At 42.0% G+C, this 20,293-nt stretch overlaps 1 pseudogene; it reads left to right on the top strand.

Moving 5' to 3' along the window:
• The first annotated feature begins 1,626 nt into the window (after nucleotides 1–1,626).
• On the top strand, nucleotides 1,627–1,745 carry LOC129623948 (uncharacterized; annotated as a pseudogene).
• The last annotated feature ends 18,548 nt before the right edge of the window (nucleotides 1,746–20,293 follow it).

Here is a 20,293-nt window from a genome sequence, read left to right as displayed (position 1 = left end):
AACCATGAACTCCTGGTTAGTGACTTGGGTTTCAGGCCGTCTGGAGCCAGGCATTGAACCTCAGGCTTCTCATTCATAAAACAGGGACAAAAATATCCATCTCACAAGGTTAGAGTGTTTTCCTTCCTTTCCTCTTATGCCTCCATGCCTGGCATAGAGAAATAATTTGAGAGATGTTTACTGAATAAACTTCACATTTGTCCAAAGACAGCACTGAGTCTTCAGGTAAAATGTCAACTTATTAACTTATTATCACCTAAACACTGCGCAGCTATGGGTGCGTGCTCAGTAGTGACTGACTCTTTGTGACTCCATGGACCTTAGCCCACCAGGCTCCTCTTTCTAAGGGATTTCCCAGTCAAGAATACTGGAGTGGGTAGCCATGTCCTCCTCCAGGGGATCTTCCCAACTTAGGGATCAAACCTGCATCTCCTGCATCTCTTGCATTGGACAGCGGATGATTCCTTACCACTGGGCCACCTGGGAATCCCTCTCACCTAAAGGTTCTCTCTCCAAAGCTGAAAGATAGATCCAGAGTACATCGATTGGAATGTTACCTAGATGTCTAGCTCCTGGCTTATCCTTTCATCGTTTGTAATTCTAGGACCTCCCTTGAACACTGTGTTTCCCAAAACAGGAGATAGACCCACAGGCAACAGACAGGGCAGCTGCTGCTTCACTGAGAGATTGGCTTCCTTCCCATCTGGGATCCCACAGTCCTCATTGCTAGGATTTGGAAAAGAAGTTTTCCAGGTAATTTAAATGTACATGGAACTACCCAGGCAAGAGTACTGGAGTGGGTTGCCATTTCTTTCTCCAAGGAATATAAATGCTCCACACCTCAAAACTCTCACCCACACCGTAAACCTGGGATCTCAAGGACCAGCTTCTATCTAAGAGGGAAAAAAAGATGGACAGAAATCCCAGCTTCTTCCACTCCCTCCCCAAAGTCTCTGGAAACAGCAACTTTGGCCTGTGTCCCTTTGATTATAATTTATTTTAGTTCACTGTTTAGCAGAGACAACAGAACACCACATACAAATCTTGGACTATCCTTAGCCCTTCATTCCGAGCTGGAAATGAATTTTACTTCACTCTCTCACACTGCAGCCTGCAAGTAGAAGCAAGGGCTCTATTACAAGAAAGAGTAGGAAAGTAAGGGTGACTCTCCAAGAAGCTCTGCGGTAAAACAGCCAAGTGAGAGGGACCCAGGGCTCCATAATATAACACACAACTATAGCAGGAGATAACTCTTGTCCTCTGACTGGTCATAGCACGAAGCTTCCGGTCTTCTGCTGTGATACGATTGCTGGTAACAGAAAAACAGTAGTTCTGTTAATTTCCTTTAATTTCAATTTGCCTGTTTTCCTAAGTCACCAACACCACAGCCTTTTCTCCTCTTTACCTGGAAAATGCCTACTGCCCTTCCCTGCACTTTCTTGAACCCTTACTCTGTAGTTCCCCTAAACTCAGAACCTGGAATGGAGCACTGCCCAACAGAAATACAATACTAGACACACATGTAATTTTACATTTTTAACCACTGCATTAAAAAAAAAAAAACTAAAAGGAATCAAGTGAACCTAATTTTAATAGTACATTTTATTCAACCCGATATATATATGTAACTATGGCCATACCACCCTGAACATGCCAGATGGCATCTGATCTCAGAAGCTAAGAAGGGTCGGGCCTGATTAATACTTGGATAGGAGACCACCTGGGAATACCTGGTGCTATAGGCTTGAAGAAGGAAATGGAAACCCACTCCAGTATTCTTGCCTGGGAAATCCCATGGACAGAGGAGCCTGGCGGGCTACAGTCCATGGTGTCACAAAGAGTCAGACACAACTTGGCAACTAAACACATAAATCTAAATGTGTGTGTGTGTGTGTGTGTGTGTGTGTTTACAGGCACGCAGGCACACCCAACCTGAGTTGTGTCTGACTCTTTAGGACCCCATGAATTGTAGCTCACCAGGCTCCTCTGTCCATGGGATTTTCCAGGCAAGAATACTGGAGTGGGTTGTCATTTCCTTCTCCAGTGGATTGTTCCTGACCCAGGGATCAAACCCACATCTCTTGCATCTCCTGTGTTAGCAGGCAGGTTCTTTACCAGCTGAGCCACATGTCTTACCCATATATCTAAATATATGTATCCAGGGAAAGTCGCTCAGTCATGTCTGACTATTTGTGACCCCATGGACTGACTGTAGCCCACCAGGCTCCTCTGTCCATGGAATTCTCCAGGCAAGAATACTGGAGTGGGAAACCATTCCCTTCTCCAGGGGATCTTCCCAACCCAGGGATTGAACCCAGGTCTCCAGCATTGCAGGTGGATTCTTTACCATCTTAGCCACCAGGGAATAGTATCAGTTCAATGTGGAATCAACATTTTTAAAATATTAATGAGATATTTTCATTCTATTTTTTCATTGTGCAACACAAAGTATCTTCTACTCTTTGGACACAAATCAATCCAGACTGGCCACATTTCAAGTGCTCAGTAGCCACCTGTGGCTGATGAATGCTGAACTGACAGTACAGCCTAATATAACAGCTCACACACTGCAGTCTAATTCTGTGTTGACACATTCATCTGCCCCCTTAGCATGCTGGGCCTTAAAAACAGGACCATTAACAGTGACTGACTCATAGCAGCTGTATAATAACTCCTTGTGGATGATTGACTGGATTAATAAACCACTGTCACCACTGACCACTGGTAAAATCAGCTCTGCTGAAGAAGGGAAGGAGAAGGGGATGTGTTTGGACTTAGCAATTTTGAGTTAAAAGCTACTATGAGATTCTTGGATTATGATGCTCAGAAATATCTCAAAGATAGAGATGGGAGCTGAGAAAGAAAAGGATGAAAAATTAAAGTGATAAAGGCTAAAAATAAAAAATAAAAAAAAATAAAGTGATGAAGGCATGATTTGTGAAGGTTTTCTTTACCGCAGAGAGAATAAACACACCCATCCATTTCACATGAAAATGCTGTGGACCATTTCTCAGAAAAGTCACAATGGCATTGAAAAAAATAATAATAATCCTAGTGTGTAAATGAGCTATTTCCCTCCTGTGTTAGTTATCTGAAGTAAGTCCTAGACAAGATGGAAATGGAGATGGGATCCATGTGCAAAGTCTTCCTATGCAGGAGGATTCCCTACCTCTGCTGAGTCCATTCGCTTCATTCTCTTCCTCTTACCCATTTCTCCAAATGATCAATACTTTCCCTGATGGCTCAGATAGTAAAGAATCTGCCTGCAATGCAGAAGACCCGGGCTCAATCCCTGTATCAGGTAATCCCCTGGAGAAGGAAATGGCAACCCACTCCAGTACTGTTGCCTGGGAAATCCCATGGACAGAGGAGCCTGGAGGGCTACAGTCCAAGGGGTCTCAAGGCGTCGGACATGACTGAGTGATTAACACTTTCTTTCACTTTCAAACAGTAAAGAAGTCTCTTGGCTGCTGCTGCTGCTGCTAAGTCACTTCAGTCACGTCCGACTCTGTGCGACCCCATAGATGGCAGCCCACCAGGCTCTCCCGTCCCTGGGATTCTCCAGGCAAGAACATTGGAGTGGGTTGACATTTCCTTCTCCAATGCATGAAAGTGAAAAGTGAAAGTGAAGTCGCTCAGTCATGTCCAACTCTTAGCAACCCCATGACTGCAGCCTACGAGACTCCTCCATCCATGGGATTTGCCAGGCGAGAGTACTGGAGTGGGTTGCCATTGCCTTCTCCGAGTCTCTTGGCAAACTCCCTCATATTAGAGCAGTGCTTCTCAAAATCTTTTTTTAGAGCAGTGCATATACATTGGCCAAGGATCTTGTTATAAAATGTGGGTTCTGACTCAGTAAGTCTGGGATGGAGCCTGAGATTCTACTTTGCTGATGTGTTCCAGGGGATAATAATGCTGCTAGCCCATGGACCACACCTCGAGTAGCCAGGCATTAGGGGTTAGAGACTTTATCCAGGTTTGAATTTTGATTTCCATAAAAGAATCCCAGAAAGCACTTTTTCCTACAAGAATACAAGAAATTTCAGGGATTGGATAGGGCCAATAAAACCTCCCCCGAATCCTGCAAACAACCCCACAAAAGCAGCTCTGCTGAATATCCCTGCTGGTCCAGTGGTTAAGAATCCACCTGCCAATGCAGGGGGCATGAATTTAATCCCCAGTGTGGGAGGATTTCACATGCAGGAAGGGCAACTAAATCCGTGTGCCACAACTACTGAATCCCGCCGCAACTACTGAGCCCACACACCCCAGAGCCTGGGCTTTGCAGCAAGAGAAACCACCACAATGAGAAGCCCACACACCACAGCTAGAAAGTAGCCCCCGCTCGCCACACTAGAGAAAACCCACACATAGCAACGAAGAACCAGTACAGTCAAAAATAAGATTAAAAAAACAAATTTAAAAAAGAATAAGTGCTCCGCTTATAGGTAAAGCTATCTAATTAATAGGTGGTAGTTGTGATATGTAGACTTGAAATGGGTATGTTTTGTTATATGTAAATTATACCTCCGTAAAACTGATCTAAGGGCTTCCCTGGTGGCTCAGTAGTAAAGAATCTACCTGCCAGTGCAGGAGACATGGGTTCAATCTCTGGGTCAGGAATATCTCCTGGAGAAGGAAATGGCATCCCACTCCAGTATTCTTGCCTGGGAAATCCCTTGGGTAGAAGAGTCTAGCGAGCTACAGTCCAAGGTGTCACAAAGCGTCAGACACAACACAGTGACTGATCAACAACATTTGTGATACAATACAGTTCTTGCAGGAATTAAGAGTGGATTTTAATCCCATCTGTTACACTTATTGGCTATGTGATTTTGTGAATTTTCCTTTGCTTCTATGAATCTAAGTTTCCTTATCTCTGAGATAGATATAATATCACATAACTCTCAGGAGTTCTTTGAATTCAAATAAAATAGCATATATGACATTGCCTGACATATGTTAGAGGCTTAGTAAATGCTCACTAAATCTCAATCAAAATATTTTCCAGTTACCATAAGAGGGTAGCACTGGAATAAACCTGAAAGGAGGAGAAAAAAATTATTCCAGAGACATATGCTTGCTTTTAGGTTGAGTAAAGCTCAGTGGTTAGAATACTTATCTTCAACTAAATGCATCCCCCTGTATAAAAGCAATGCAAATACATTCCAAGCAAATGTCTTCAGGGAAAGGGCATAATTTCATCTTTACCTATTTTCATATTTCTTTACAGTTGCCATGAGAGTATTTTAATAACCTCCATGGAGTTGAAAGTGATGCAGGTAATTGCCATAAGTAATTTAAGGGCTATTAAAGCTAACAAACCTCTCCTGTGAAATACCTTGTTAAGCAGTGATCAGCAGAAAACATGTAAAAATTGTGTGCAGTGTAAATTCAGGCTCTTTCTCCAGTTAAGCTGAAGTGAAAATGTAATTACATTACACATAAGAGGGGTACAGATATTATAGCTTTTCCTGCTCCAGCCTTGGGTTGACTCAGGCTGAAGATGCCCGTATTCTAATGAGATCCACTTCCTTCAGAAGAGGGTGCCTCATCTCTGGTGTCATTTCCCATTACCTGAACTGGCAGCTAATTTTCCATGAGCTCTTCTTAAGATTATACATCTGAACGTTTCTTGGCACAGTCCACAGGGATCTGGTTCCAGCTTTGGCTTCAGGCAATCACTAACTGTGTGACCTTGAGCAATTCTTTTTACCTCCCCAGGGATGAACTACTGTAACTATGAAATGAAAAGATTTTATGGTGTGCCTTCAAAGGTATCTTCCAGTTTTAAAATGCTTTGATCCTAAACAATATTTATACCCAGGTGCCCCTTTTTTGCCTATTTTAACTATTAAAAATATAACGATTAATCCAAAGTAGGGAGAAAGGAGGAAAGGAAGAAGGAAGGGAAGAAGGGAAAAGAACAGAAAAAAAAGGACCCATAAGTTGATGTTACAAAGTTTACACTTTGTATACCTTCCAGAACCTTGTAGGCCATGCTCAGAATCAATTTATTCTTCCTTCATATACTAGCCTACTATTTGATTGCCCTATTTGCCAAGCTCACAACACATTAGAAGGGACAAGTTACAAGAAACAGGCAAGAATACTGACAAAAATCGCAAGCGGCATTTGGCAGTAAAGAGCTCTCTACAGGGGGTCTCTTGTCTTGTTGCTAATTTTAGACGAGGCACCCTGATGCTCTACTCATTTCCAGCCCCAGCACAACTTTCAAATCTTTTGATCACACAATATCTTGCCTAATCTATTAGTTCTTTCCCATAGAAAGAAAAAGAAATGAAGACTAAGTAATTAGCAGATGACCAGATCTCTTCCCTAGCTTCCCATCTTGCAAACAAACTATGTGACCAAGAGAGCACCTAAAAAAAACTCACAAAAAAAAAAAAAAAAAAAAACTCACAAGAAGTCGACAAGGCTGTACACCATGGGGGATGGTGAAGACTCTGACCTGTCTCCATGATTAACTGAGATTACTTTCCTTTTTCCCTTTAAAATCTTTTATGGCTGAGCACAATCTTCGGAGATGGTTGTGGGAGAACTCTGAGTCCACCGTCTCCCCAGGTTGCCGGCATTCTGATTAAAAGAAACTTTGCTTTCTACCAGCATTTGCGAGTATTGATTTTTGAGCAGTGAGCATCTGGACCTGATTTGGTAACATAATATGTGAAAGCCCAAAGAAGAAAACAGAAAACTTCAAGAGAGCAGGATGTTATCTGGCTCATTCCTTATACCTAGCATCAAGCACATAAAATATGCACAATAATGTTGATTTAATTAATTAATGAAAGCAATACTTACAAAAGACAAATACAAATTTTTTTTTTTTTAAGAATAGTGGTCAAGGAACACTTAGTACAGGTACAAATAACCATACACATTATTTCCAAAGACTGTCTCACACACTGCAATTTATATCCTTCTGTGTAGCAAAGACAGCAAGGAAAATTAAAGTGTACTCTATAAGCTCTCAAGTGCCTCAGCTGGTAAAGACTCTGGGAGAAGAGAGAGAGGACTCTGAGGTAGACCTAGGTTCAGTCCCTGGGTTGGGAAGATCTCCTGGAGAAGGCTACCCACTCCAGTATTCTGTCCTGGAGAATTCCATGGACCATGTCCATGGGGTCACAAAGAGTCAGACATGATTGAGCTACTTTCACTTTTTCTTTCTATTAGCTCTCATTAACATGGTTAAGGGAGAAGGCAATGGCACCCCACTCCAGTACTCTTGCCTGGAAAATCCCATGGACGGAGGAGCCTGGTAGGCTGCAGTCCATGGGGTCGCTAATAGTCGGACACGACTGAGTGACTTCACTTTCACTTTTCATTTTCATGCATTGGAGAAGGAAATGGCAACCCACTCCAGTGTCCTTGCCTGGAGAATCCCAGGGACGAGGGAGCCAGCTGGGCTGCCGTCTATGGGGTCGCACAGAGTCGAACACGACTGAAGCAACTTAGCACCAAGATGGTTAAATGTGGTAGATTGAGCACATGTGTTTATCTCTGGTCCTTCCTAATACCCTACTTAAAATGTGTGTAACGTGATCTCCAAAAGGAAAGAAGGGAAAGAATCCACAGTGAAAAAGAGATGTCAGCCAATATTTGCAGGCGAGAAAGCATCAAATGAAATGATCAGAGCTGATAAAGTAGAACAGCAAGGGCCTGCAGAAGGGAAATAAGAAGCCAGCCAGGTCAGCCCTCGGATCCCTGGAAAGACTCAGAAATCAAAGGCACTAAAACAAGGGGCCAAAGGACCCGAGCTGAAAACAGGAAGATTCATTTAAAGTCTGTTAAGAAAGTGGTTAAATTCTCAAGTTTCTTCTCCCACCTTGGCAGGAAACTAGAGGCTTATTTCACCAAGGAAAAAAATCTGGAGACAGCCCTGCTCCAGGATCAAAGTGGGTGGTAGGGAAAGGCACACATCAAAAAACAGGGGCATGAATGAAAGTCCACATAAAGAAGAGTGAGGTCTAGGTGCCCCATCTCTCTGGCCTCTACGAACACTGGCAACTCAGAGAGACACCCCTTCCAGCACCACCCACCCAAGCAGGAAACTGGAGAGTTCCTATCTGGGGAAACAGAATACATTCAAAGAAAAGAGCTCTAAATACTGACATTCAGTATTTACAGATACTAAGTGATATTGACACTTAGAAACTATACTTGCATACAGGATTTTCCCTCATCATATTTGACAAGCACTGCCTCTCCCTGCGGAGAAGGCAATAGCACCCAACTCGGGCTCCCCTGGTGGCTCAGAGTTAAAGTGTCTGCCTGCAATGCGGGAGACCTGGGTTCAATCCCTGGGTCGGGAAGATTTCCTGGAGAAGGAAATGGCAACGCACTCCAGTATTCTTGCCTGGAGAATCCCATGGACAGAGGAGCATGGTGGGCTACTGTCCATGGGGTCACAAAGAGTCAGACATGACTGAGTGACTTCACTTTGCCTTTGCCTCTCCCTGCAGAGAAGGCAATGACACCCCATTCCAGTACTCTTGCCTGGAAAATCCCATGGACGGAAGAGCCTGGTAGGCTGCAGTCCATGGGGTCACTAAGAGTCGGACACAACTGAACGACTTCACTTTCACTTTTCACTTTCATGCATTGGAGAAGGAAATGGCAACCCACTCCAGTGTTCTTGCTTGGAGAATCCCAGGGACGGGGAGCCTGGTGGCTGCTGTCTATGGGGTCGCACAGAGTTAGACACGACTGAAGCGTCTTAGCAGCAGCAGCAGCAGCCTCTCCCTGAGAAAAAGCAACCAATTTGCTTCAGGTGGTGCTAGCAGTAAAGAACCCGTCTGCCAATGCAGGAGGTGTAAGAGCCGTGGGTTCGATCCCTTGGTTGAGAAGATTCCCTGGATTAGGAAATGGCAACCCACACCAGTATTCTTGCCTGGAGAATCCTGTGGACAAAGGAGCCTGACGGGCTATGGTCCATAGGATCACAAAGGGTTGGACATTACTGAAGTGACTTAGTATGCATGCATGCAATATTCTCAAGTATAAACAGACAAAAAAAAAAAAAAAAAAAAATCCTGGAAGTAAGACTCCAACAAGAAAAACCAACACCAAATCAACTAACAAAAGAACCTCAGAGGAAATCAAAAGAGTGAAGGGAGAAGAAAACATTGAATGTATGTAACTAGTATCCTTAGAAGTAAGAAAAAATATTCCTCCACAGCAAAAGAACAAGATGCCATATTTTTAACAAAGAGAAAACAAATTAGAACTGTTGAAATTTGGAAATATAAAATTTGAAATAAAAGAGTCAACAGAAAAAAAATATGTCATGGAAAGTTTAGAATGCAAAGTCAAGATGTTTGAGATAAAGAAGGCAGAATAAGAAGATGCTGAGCTCACCTTCTCCTATAGATGCCCCAAAGCTACAACTACATATAACACAGTCTCTGAGAACAAACTGAAGCAGAACAGATTTTCTGCTACTACGGATATAAAGAAAAGACTACATCAAGACACATGGATAGACCCCACACCCACACTTCAGACCCCACACCTCCAGTGCAGTGAACCCAAAAGCAGAAGGAACATCGTAACTGCAGAGGTCCCAACTGAGGAGTGAGGGATACAAGCCCAGCATCCAGCTCCCCAGCCTGGACACTTGCATGAGGAAGATGAGCTGCCATAACACCTGATTTGAAAACCAGCACAATTTATATCTGGAAGAGCTGGAGGGCAGCAGGAAACTGAGACTGTTCTTCAAGAGTTCACACACAAATTTACCTGACCCAAGTCCCAGAGCAGAAGAAGCTTCTTAAAAAGTACCTGGGTCATATGAGAAGATGGATTGACTAATTTTAGAGTATGTGTCTGAAGGACAGAAATCTGGTAGAATTTCTGTGGGGATAGATGCACTGGAGGGTGCAAAGTTAGTAGAAGGAAGCAAAAATAAAGATCAGAATGTAAATAAATGAGATAGAGACAAACAAAACAAAAGATCGATGAAGCTAAGAGTGGTTCTTTGAAAGAACAGACAAAATAATAAAAATTAGAAATGAAACAAGATAAATTACAAATGACACCAATGAAATAAAAAGGATTTTAAGACATTCTAGAACAATTACAAGCCAACAAATTCGACAACCAAGAAGAAATGGATAAATTCCTAGAAAAGTACCATCTTGCAAGACTGAATCAGAAAGAAATAAAAAATCTGAACAGACTGACCTCTAGCAATGAAATTGAACCAGTAGGTTAAAAACTTCCAACAAACACAAGTCCAGGATGAGATAGCTTCATAGGTGAATTCTCCCAAATATTTAATTAAGAATTAATACCAGTCCCTCTCAAGCTGTTACCAAAAAGAAGATTGAAAGCTGCAAAACTCATTCTATGAAGCCAGCATTATCCTGATACCAAAACCAGATAAAGACACTAACAAAAAGCTAAAGGCACTACAGAAGAGGTTAATGTCTCTGATGAACATAGATTCAAAAATCCTCAACAAATATTGACAAACTGAACTCTACAATACCCTGAAAAGATCATATACCATAATCAAGTGGGATTGATCCCAGGAATGCAAGAATGATTCAATAGCTGCAAATCTATCACTGTTACATATCACATGAGCAAACTGAAAAATAGAAATGATATGATCTTCTCAAAAGATTCAGAAAAAATGCTTTTGACAAAATTCCACATTCATATATGATTTTAAAAAAATCTCAACAAAGTGGATATAGAGGGAACATGTGCTCAGTCACTCAGTCGTGTCCAACTGTAACCCCATGAACTGCAGTCCATCAGGCATCTCTCTCCATGGGATTATCCCAGTAAGAATATTGGAGTGGGTAGCCATCCTCTTCTCCAAGGGATCTTCACCACCTGGGGATCAAACCCGGGTTTCCTGCACTGCAGGCAGACTCTTTCCCATCTGAGCCACCGGGGAAGCCCAAAATGACTTGAGCCATCACCAAAGTCCAAGGGATCATGTCCAGAGGGGTAGAGCAAGGAGCACTGAAAATACTCTAGGGTCCGTGCTTGACATCAGGTGAGCATGCATATTTTTAGTTAAGGTGCTCAAAAATATAAAGTTCTGTCTTAGGAAAAATGGCCATGGGGAGGATGGGTTAAGCCTCCAGTTCTGCTACATAGCAATCAGCACTCGCAATTCAGTCTTTGGTGGGCAACTGAGCATATGCTCATGAAAAAGCTCAATAGCATCGGCTTTCCAGGCATGCATTGGTGTAAGACTAGGTAGTGGCAGTTTAGCGATCATGAAGATACTCGGGGGCTTAATTTTTTTTTTATCTTAATTTGGCAGAATCATGCAGTCTAGTTCCCCAGCTAGGGATAAAACCCATGCCCCCTGCAGTAGAAGTGTGAAATCTTAACCTCTGGACTGCCAGGGAATTTTAGGGGCATAAGTCTATCCATATTTCAATAAACAAGTGGAGCCCCAAACACAGGTTCCAATTTCCTCCAAGGTAGGAACAACCCACTCATACCTTTCCCCACGGTTTCCTTGGCCCCAAGCCTGGGTAGGGTCATTTCTGCATATGGCAGACAATAATGGGGACAGAGAAAATAGGGCTGGCACAGAAGTGACAGACAGAACAAGACTATCTAACCCAAGTCAGAAAGATTCCCTTCAAAATGGTTAAGTTTTATGCTAAGCTTTAGTGCTTAAAGCTTCCATTACATGATATATTCACTTATGTAGGAGAGCTCATTCCCCAGTAATATGAGATTAATGAGGCATCACTGTACATAAAAACTACTGAACTGGTTCAGATCAATGGTCTGTCCTGTCCAGTACTCTGCCTTTAGAGGGCATAAAAGAACAGGAAATTCAGAAACAAAAGAACCTGGATTTAGGGCCTGCTGTCACCACTTTGCATTGCGTGACTCTGGGCAGTCGTTTACCTGCTCCCACCCTCAGTTTACTCATCTATAAAATAGTTCTAATAATACCTTCTTGGTGATATGAAAATTCAATGAGATGCTATCTTAAAAAGTATCTTTCAGACTGTAACACAGTCTAAATATGCTCAATAATTTAGCTGAATGACATCTAAATCACAGCTGTTGCTAGCATGGGTTTCTTTTATGTCCTAAAGAGTGTTAGTTTCTTTTTAAAAAAAAAAAACTTTCTATTTTATATTGGAGTACGGTTGATTAACAATGTTGTATTAGTGTCAGTTGCACCACAAAGGGATTCAGTTATACATATACATGTATCAGTTCTTTTTCAAATTCTTTTCCCAACTAGGTTATTACATAATATTAAGCAGAGTTCCCTGTGCTATAGAGTAGGTTCTTATTGGTTATCCATTTTAAATATAGCAGTGTGTACATGTCAATCCCAAATTCCCAATCTATCCCTTCTTCCTGCCCTTCCCCATGGGTAACCGTAAATTTATTCTCTAAGTCTGTGAGTCTGTAACTGTTTTGTAAATAAATTCATTTGTATCATTTTTTTAGATTCCACATACGGGAAATATCATACAATATTTTTCTTTGTCTAAGTCACTTCACAAAATCTAATTACTGACTTTTCTATGAATCTACTTTTTAAATTCCTAATCTGATCAGAATTTTGGGTCTCTGATATTCTGATGAAATATTAGTATGTGAGTGTGTGTGTGTGCTCAGTTGCTTCAGGCATGTCTGTCTCTTTGTGACCCCATGGACTGTAGCCCACCAGGTTCTTATTGTCCATGAGATTTTCCAGGCAAGAATACCCGAATGGGTTGCCATGCCCTCCTTCAGGGGATCTTCCTGACCCAGGGATTGAACATGTGTTTCCTGCATTGCAGGTGGATTCTTTACCCATTGAGCCAACTGGGAAGCCAAATATTAGTATATTCAACTACAAAAAAAAATATGGATTGGGATGTTTACAGATTCTTTTTTTTAAACCTGGGAAATCACATATCTTAATATTTTCCTTCTCACCTAGTACCTGAATCCCTCCATACCCATCCTCTGCTCAGTGGCACTCTTAGTGAAGATCTCCTAGAATAGGATGTTGTGGGTAAATCTGAACAGGTGCTGGAAGATAGAACTGGGCCAAGTTAAATGATTACATTTCAATAGACACCCGGTGAAACTCTTTCTGGAAGGCTGAATGAAGCCCAGGACTTCTCACATGGCTTCAGAAGGTGATCTGCCCCAAAGGACTAAGCCGGTGGGTTTAACAACTGGCTGAACTGGCTCTTCCAATTGGGACTCACCACAGGAGCGTGTGTCTGGATGTGTGAAGGATCCAGTGTGTCCTTCACACATCCAGACACCTGGTGAAGGACAGGGAAGCCTGTCATGCTGTAGGCCATGGGGTCACAGAGAGTCGGACAAAACTGAACAACTGAACTGACTGAACTGACAGGAGACGGTGTCTGAATGTGTGGCGTAAAAAAGGAGGGAACTCTCAGTGCAATTTTGGTTAACAGTCTTTTTATTTATACCTCTGTTAAGAGACCATAGGGCTTCCTGGGTGGCTCAGACGGTAAAGCGTCTGCCTGCAATGCAGGAGACCCGGGTTCATCCCTGGGTTGGGAAGATCCCCTGGAGAAGGAAACGGCAGCCCACTCCAGTATTCTTTCCTGGAAAAGCCCATGGACGGCAGAGCCTGATAGGGTACCGTCCACGGGGTCGCAAAGAGTCAGACACGACTGAGCGACTGAGCGACTTTACTTTCACTTAAGAGACCATAGTAGAGAGGGACAGAAGCTAGGAGGGGTGTCAGATAATCAGCCAGTTCTAAATCTGCCTTTGCTACCAGCCAAGAGACTTTGAACAAGCTGCTTTTCCTTCATGGGTCTCAGCTCATACAAATAAGGGATATGAAGTACATCATGAGTTTTTGAATATTCTTTGTGGATTCTGGCTGTCCAGTTACACACTGGGTCATTTCAGAGAGGCAGAGAGAATGGTAAGGGTGTGGAGGCAAAGGCATGTCCATGTCTCTCCCCCAGATCCCGCGTAACACGAATAGCTTAACCACCATGCATCATCCATCTTATGTAAAGATTTTTGAAGACAGTGCTCCCTGGCTAAGAAAACATCTTAGGACCACTGGATCGTATGTCCCTAACTTCCCTTCCAATCCCATGTGAAAGTGAAAGTGAAGTCGCTCAGTCATGTCCAACTCTTTGCAACCCCATGGACTGTAGTCTATCAGGCTCCTCCATCCATGGGATTTTCCAGGCAAGAGTGCTGGAGTGGATTGCCATTTCCTTCTCCAGGGGATCTTCCAGAACCAGGAATCGAACCGGGGTCTCCCTCATTGCAGGCAGACGCTTTACCATCTGAGCCACCAGGGAAGCCCGATCCCATAATTCCATAATCCCCCTATAAATGAACACCTTGTGGCACTGGATACATGAAACAGATGAATTCTGGTCTTGAAGATATAAATGGGCGAGTTGTATCCAAATCAGCACACCCAGGGTAGCAATGCTGACTGGAACCATCCCATATATCTTCAAGAAAATTAATCTGTACTCAGAGTTTATTGTTATGTGAACATCACAATGTGTTTATAAAAGTAGGAAAAAACAATCTGCCTTTGTAGGACTTGACACTGTTGAGGATAGAGACTGAAACACATAGGATAGTGATGACTCAACCTGTCACCTCCAACTACTCCTCCCCCAAAGTGCATAGTTAAATGAGACATTCTAGGTACAACCTCTGAACATGTATGCATGTAGCAGTAGGGGAAAGGAAAGGAGGAGATGGATCCAAGCAGTGAGAAAAGGCATCATGAACGAGAAGAGTTTTGAGTTAAGATTTCAAGACAACAATTAAAGTCCAAGAACTAAAGGCTAAAATAGCTTGGAAGGTTTCAAACTTCACAAGCTTAAGTTTAGAAATAAGATCAATGTTAATTAATCATGCTGAACTGAAAAATACTTTTTTAATAGCTGAAAGGGTTTCCTTCCCAATCCTTCACCCTCATCCCTGGCTTAACACCATGCTTTCTTTTTTTTTTTTTTTTTTTTTTTAATTTTATTTTATTTTTAAACTTTACATAACTGTATTAGTTTTGCCAAATATCACTTTCTTTAAACTTTATTCTAGGAAGATTTGAGAAAAGATCTTGGTAAAGAGACATACACTGTGTTAGCCCAATTCAATAATCTATGGGAAATTATGCTATAAAAGTTGTAAATATTAGCTAAGGGAAAGGTGTATCTTGTATATTTTCATACCACAGAATCTAAAAGAGCTAATTTGGGAGCAAAATGTTACTCTGATTTCAGACAGGACCTCGCTTACACCCCAAAACCGTATACAAGCCTTCAGTTCAGTTCAGTACAGTCGCTCAGTCATACCCGACTCTTTGCGACCCCATGAATCACAGCACGCCAGGCCTCCCCACCAATCATCAACTCGCGGAGTTCACTCAAACTCATGTCCATCGAGTCGGTGATGCCATCCAGCCATCTCATCCTCTGTCGTCCCCTTCTCCTCCTGCCCCCAATCCCTCCCAGCATCAGGGTCTTTTCCAATGAGTCAAGTCTTCGCATGAGGTGATCAAAATATTGGAGTTTCAGCTTCAGCATCAGTCCTTCCAATGAACACCCAGGACTGATCTCCTTTAGGATGGACTGGTTGGATCTCCTTGCAGTCCAAGGGACTCTCAAGAGTCTTCTCCAACACCACACTTCAAAAGCATCAATTCTTTAGCGCTCAGCTTTCTTCACAGTCCAACTCTTACATCCATACATGACCACTGGAAAAACCATAGCCTTGACTAGATGGACCTTTGTTGGAAAAGTAATGTCTCTGCTTTTGAATATGCTATCTAGGTTGGTCATAACTTTCTTCCAAGGAGTAAGCGTCTTTTAATTTCATGGCTACAATCAGCATCTGCAGTGATTTTGGAGCCTAAAAAAATAAAGTCTGACACTGTTTCCACTATTTCCCCATCTATCTGCCATGAAGTGATGGGACCAGATGCCATGATCTTAGTTTTCTGAATGTTGAGCTTTAAGGCAACTTTTTCACTCTCCTCTTTCACTTTCATCAAGAGGCTTTTTAGTTCCTCTTCACTTTCTACCATAAGGGTGGTGTCATCTGCATATCTAAGGTTATTGATATTTCTCCCAGCAATCTTGATTCCAGCTTGTGCTTCTTCCAGCCCAGCGTTTCTCATGATGCACTCTGCATATAAGTTAAATAAGCAGGGTGACAATATACAGCCTTGACATACTCCTTTTCCTATTTGGAACCAGTCTGTTGTTCCATGTCCAGTTCTAACTGTTGCTTCCTGACCTGCATACAGGTTTCTCAAGAGGCAGGTCAGATGGTCTGGTATTCCCACCTCTTTCAGAATTTTCCACAGTTTATTTTGACCCACACAGTCAAAGGCTTTGGCATAGTCAATAAAGCAGAAATAGAGGTTTTTCTGGAACTCTCTTGATTTTTCGATGATCCAGCAGATGTTGGCAATTTGATCTCTGGTTCCTCTGCCTTTTCTAAAACCAGCTTGAACATCTGGAAGTTCGTGGTTCACGTACTGCTGAAGCCTGGCTTGGAGAATTTTGAGCATTACTTTACTAGCATGTGAGATGAGTGCAATTGTACGGTAGTCTGAGCATTCTTTGGCATTGCCTTTCTTTGGGATTGGAATGAAAACTGACCTTTTCCAGTCCTGTGGCCACTGCTGAGTTTTCCAAATTTGCTGGCATATTGAGTGCAGCACTTTCACCACATCATCTTTCAGGATTTGAAATAGCTCAACTGGAATTCCATCACCTCCACTAGCTTTGTTTGTAGTGATATTTTCTAAGGCCCACTTGACTTCACATTCCAGGATGTCTGGCTCTAGGTCAGTGATCACACCATCGTGATTATCTGGGTCATGAAGATCTTTTTTGTACAGTTCTTCTGTGTATTCTTGCCACCTCTTCTTGATATCTTCTCCCTCTGTTAGGTCCATACCATTTCTGTCCTTTATCGAGCCCATCTTTGCATGAAATGTTCCCTTGGTATCTCTAATTTTCTTGAAGAGATCTCTAGTCTTTCCCATTCTGTTGTTTTCCTCTATTTCTTTGCATTGATCGCTGAGGAAGGCTTTCTTATCTCTCCTTGCTATTCTTTGGAACTCTGCATTCAGATGCTTATATCTTTCCTTTTCTCCTTTGCTTTTTGCTTCTCTTCTTTTCACAGCTATTTGTAAGCCCTCCTCAGACAGCCATTTTGCTTTTTTGCATTTCTTTTCCATGGGGATGGTCTTGATCCCTGTCTCCTGTACAATGTCACGAATCCGTCCATAGTTCATCAGGCACTCTATCTATCAGACCTAGTCCCTTAAATCTATTTCTCACTTCCACTGTATAATCATAAGGGATTTGATTTAGGTCATACCTGAATGGTCTAGTGGTTTTCCCCACTTTCTCCAATTAAAGTCTGAATTTGGCAATAAGGCCTTAACCCCACTCAAAAAAAAAAAAAAAAAATATATATATATATATATGAGTAGGGAACTATAAGCAGGGAACAGATGGAATAGGTGGAGAGGCAAGATTTAAAGAGTTAGTGATGGCTTCTGCTTAAAGAAACTTCCCTGGTGGCTCAGATGGTAAAGAGACTGCCTGCAATGCAGGAGACCCGGGTTCAATCCCTGGGTTGGGAAGATCCCCTGGAGAAGGAAATGGCAACCCACTCCAGTATTCTTGCCTGGGAAATCCCATGAATGGAGGAACCTGGTATGCTACCGTCCATGGGGTCGCAAAGAGTCGGACACGACTTCACTTTCTTTCTGCTTAAAGAGACCTTTCTCAAAACTCTACTAAAATGGCCATGAATGGGTTACTAAAGGCACAATCTACTACAAAGAGGAGAAGCAACTGTAATACTTACATATGTACATACATATATAAAAAGCTAAGAAGCAGATTATTGTTGTTGTTTAGTCACTAAGTCCTGTCTGACTCTTTGTAAGCCCATGAACTATAGCCTGCCAGGTTCTCTGACCTGAGGATTCTCCAGGCAAGAATATTAGAGTGTGTTGCCATTTCCTTCTCTAGGGGATCTTCCTGACCCAGGGATCAGAACCCACATCTCCTTCATTGCAGGTACCTTCTTTACCACTGAGCCACGAGGAAAGCTCTGAGAAGCAGATAGTTAGTAGAAACTGACTTAGCCAACCCAAGAATGCTGAAACCTGGGGAAAAGTAAGAGGCAAATTCATTTAGACTGTAGAACTCCAAAAGGCTCACGAGTTTGTTGCAACAGGTAGCTGTGAAAAATGAGGTAAATGTGAAGCTGAAAATAGTAAAAAAAAAAAAAAAAAAAAAAAAGAAAGAAAGAAAGAAAGTCAGTAATTCAGTTATGTTCGATTCTTTGGAACCCCATGGACTGAAGCCTGCCAGGCTCATCTGTCCATGGAATTCTCCAGGCAAAAATACTGAAGTAGGGAACCATTCCCTTCCCCAGGGGATCTTCCCAATTTAGGAATTGAACCTGGGTCTCCTGCACTGAGGCAGATTCTTTACCCTCTGAGCCACCAGGGAAGCTGTTAAGAACAGAAAGTTTAATAAGTTGAATATGAAGTCAGATGCAAGAAAAGCTGGAGGTCAGAGAGAGTAGTTAGTGAATCAGAGGCCCAGCCTAGGTAGAACCACTATTATGCCTTTTATACACTGGGCATCATGTAAAGTATTGTCTGAGGAAAGGTATTGTCATTGGGGAAAATGTTGTCCCTAAACCATCAACTCACATTATTGCAGACTAAGGGTACTGGCTTTAACATCTGGCTAAAATATCTTACTGAGTAATCAGGCAAATACATGAGGGCTCTGGCCTTAATTAAAAATATTAGAAAGGACTTAAAAGAAGAGCACAAGTCTGGGAAATGCCAACCAAGGGTCTAAAGATGAAAACTCCACATTTCATTTTTTGAGTCAAAAACAAGAGTTGCTTTTGGAGAAAAACCTAACGGGAGTTATTTTCATAGGACCCCTTCCTCTGGCTCATTCTGTCACCTAATGATCTTGTTTTGGGTGTTTTTCATACAAAAGAGGAAGCTTTAAAATGCCTAGAAAAAAAGGAGTGGATTTCAAGTTTAATTGTAAGCTTAACCTAACCTGAGTTTGTTGTATAGGAAAAATGGAATATTTCCTGCCACGTCAGTCAGTAAACAAGGATGTCACAGTCACAGGCAATTAAAGCCTTCCAAAAGGAGCTAGTGAGCCCTGAGGGCACTCAGGAAGAAACAATACCTTTCATCTAGCAGCCATCAGACTGCAGCCACTCCCTACGTTAAGCCTAGAGGAAACTCAGTCTGTAAACACCGTATACTGGCCCCAGGATAGCTGAGGAGCATATCAAAGGAATGATTTCAGTGAAGCCAGACTCTTGCATCTTCCCATATGTAGAAAAGCACTAAATTCCCTAACTTGAGTTATGTGGTTTTCTTTAATTTACAAAAGCGTTTTATGTTCAGACTACCTTCCTTTTGTCGTAAAACTTCTATATAACCTGGCTCCTCCCCTCACCAACTCAGAGCAGTTCTCTCAGAATTACTTGAGATGCTCTCTCTCAGACTTAAAGTCCTAAAAATTCCCACCAAATAAAACAACTCTCAACTTTCAGGTTGAGAATATTTAACTTCACACATATTAATCAGAGATTAAACTGCATGGAGTCAGACAGTCAGAGTTGGGCTTCAGTGCTACCATTTATTAGCCAGGTTAACACTGACAATTTAATTATTCCCAGGGCCTTGGTTTTCTTGACTATAAAAAAAAATGAGAATATATATCAATACCTACATCAAAACGTTGATGTTAGGATTTAATAAGATAATGAGTAATAAAAGGGTTTAATATGTGTCTGGGATGTAGTAAAAAATTAGTTACCTTTATATTGCTTAAAGAGCCACAAACTTTAGAAGAAACACAAGCTATTAGGGTTAAAGAACATCAGTGGTTAGTGTTCCTAATTAAATAGCAAGGAAAGAGTTGAACATTCAAGATATAGTTGATTTTTATCTGTGTTTTAAATGAAAATTTCCCCCAATATCTTCTGTTTTGTCTTAAGAAAATCTAAAAACCTGAATCTTACTGCTAAATCAATGTTGTTCAGTCCACATCAGATTTTTGTCTGGACCTATTTCTGCAAGAGGTTCTCCTTTCATATAGTGGGGATGTAATTTCCTTGATTCTGTCTCACCGCAGGAAAAATTTGAAGCGACAAGCAGACAAGTGTTATAGCTCAGTATTATTGACAAGCAAAGGGAAATACATTCTCAAGGTGTGAGGGCAGGCCGACCCAAAAGACACAAAGAGAAGAGAAGCTCCCC

The sequence above is a fragment of the Bubalus kerabau genome, chromosome 11 (assembly GCF_029407905.1).
Source record: "Bubalus kerabau isolate K-KA32 ecotype Philippines breed swamp buffalo chromosome 11, PCC_UOA_SB_1v2, whole genome shotgun sequence".
NCBI lineage: Eukaryota > Metazoa > Chordata > Mammalia > Artiodactyla > Bovidae > Bubalus > Bubalus kerabau.
This window is presented reverse-complemented; position numbering and strand designations above follow the sequence as displayed.